This window comes from Mus caroli, unplaced genomic scaffold (assembly GCF_978045245.1).
Source record: "Mus caroli unplaced genomic scaffold, Mus_caroli_1 scaffold_2, whole genome shotgun sequence".
NCBI lineage: Eukaryota > Metazoa > Chordata > Mammalia > Rodentia > Muridae > Mus > Mus caroli.
In genome coordinates this window covers 119433125-119435174 of record NW_028227257.1, presented here as the reverse complement: position 1 = coordinate 119435174, position 2050 = coordinate 119433125, and the positions used below count along the sequence as shown (strand labels likewise).

Genomic DNA, 2050 nt, shown 5'->3' with positions numbered 1-2050 from the left:
GAATCTTCTAAGCTAGATGCACCCCTCCGCGCCCCCCACCCTCACCCCTCCGCAGTTCTTGTTCTCTACGTGTCTGCTCAACAAGGAGCCTAACCTTGCAGTTTCTATATTAAAATCAAAATTAACTATTTCTTTTTTTTAATCTGTCACTTGTTCTTTCTAGACCATAAATCACCTCCCAAAAACGTTGGTGGGATGGTGAGACAGTGAGCATTAAGTGGTGTTCACAGGACAGCACCTTTACTGTGGCTCAAAGCCAGCTACTCACAGCTGTGGATAGCACTGACTTCCCAGGGACATTGGCACCCTTCTCACTCTTGCAGTGGCAAGTCTGTCCATCTCCTTCACTTTCATCATACTGATTAGAGAAGGTGAAGAGTCCTGTAAAGAATTTACTGTAAGAGCCACTCACTTAAGGTGGGGGCAGCTGGATAAGAAGCTATAACGTAGCTCAGGAATGATCTAAATTTGTGACATACACACTTCCCACTTGGGGCCCACCAGTCTGCCAGGACACACTGGGGAAAGCAGCATCCTCCACTTGCCAAAGTAAAGAGACCTACCCAGCAGAGGTGGTTAAACAACCAGTTTAAGCATAGAAATACTGTAACCGAGAGGATGACATTCAGGCTTGGAGAATATACAACCAGAAACTGGCTATTCTATGCCGAGGGATTGCCCTAGCAAATTTCCCATTGTTTTTGTTTGTTTGTTTGGATGGATGGTTGGTGTTTTGTTTTTATGTTCTTGTTGTTATTTGGTGTTTTGTTTTTGTTTGTTTGCTTTTGCTACTGGGAGATCACATTGCTTGTACTTTGGATTGAGGCAACATATGCCAGGAATCCTTCTCCAGGGTTCCTACTACCAAAGATCTATACCTTATCCACAATCAAAATAAAATTTATATAGTAACCACATATTCATACCAGTTTTCAAATTGAAGTCTTAGTGTATTCAAATACTTGGCCATGTGTCCATCTACCTGGGGTATTAAAATAACAAATTCTAGAATCGAACCAGAAGAATAGGGGATTGCCATTATGGAACATTTCCAAATATATAAACGAAGTTGGTGAACATAAGCACCATGGAAGTTTCTTCTATTAATAGCTTAGCTGGAGTTTTGGAAGCTACAGGCCTGGTTCAAGACCCAATTTTGGTACTTAAGAGCTAAATCAGGTTATCTTCCCTGAGCCTTAGTTTTCCGAAGACCATTGATAGTGATGTCTTCTATTGCCATTGTCCATTGAGCTCTGCACCTCCGTAGGTAGTCAATGGCTTATAAAAGATATTCCTTAGTTATCCACTGAGAATGTCTCAGAAGCCATAAGCACAATGCAAAGTGTAGACCTCAGTTTCTAAATAAAATTAACCAAGGCCTTAGAGAAGAAGTCAGAGGTAAGGCTTATGCTGATTCCAGAGAATCTTGTTGGAAAATGAGGAGGCCATACTGTGCATAGCATGGGGGGCACTCAAACGGTCCACTGGCTAGAGCTTGGTTTGACTGTTAGAGAAAATGGTGTGTGTAAATATTAATCTATGACTCCATGGGAAAAAGAGAGAAGGAGAAGAAAGAATGAAGGGAGAGAGGCTAAGAAAAAGACTTAAACCTGTCCCTAGAGGCATTGCTGGTATGGCTAGTGTGTCACATGTGTGTCAGTAAGTGGCAGAGAGAAGAGAAGCTGTGTCTAGCCTCAGTGTTCTCACCTGTGAACATCTGAATGATTTTTAGCCTAACACTCCCTAAAAAAAGTGAGACAGAGATGCCCACCATGGACCCAAACAGGGTACTAGCCAGAGGGGAACACCAGCTTGGCATTGCACAGACCTGGGGTGGGGCAGACCATGCCCCAGATGATCCCTGCCTGATTCCATAATGCATTGATGGGGCATAGCACTTCTGAGACCTGTCCTGAGATGACCCCAGACACTCAGAGACCCTGGGTGCCACTAGGTGGTACAGAAATGGAAGAGAATGGGAAGCAGAAGGATGTGGGCACAATGAAGAACAGGAGACTGGAGGGTAGCGAGGAACAGCCTGATGTGAGTA

General features: G+C 43.8%; 1 non-coding gene across 1 annotated transcript; it reads left to right on the top strand.

Annotated features, from left to right (window-relative positions):
• The first annotated feature begins 1609 nt into the window (after window positions 1-1609).
• LOC115030503 (small nucleolar RNA SNORA17) lies at window positions 1610-1741 on the top strand. The gene has a single exon (XR_003836096.1). It is a non-coding gene; the product is annotated as a small nucleolar RNA SNORA17 (small nucleolar RNA).
• Window positions 1742-2050: the final 309 nt, after the last annotated feature.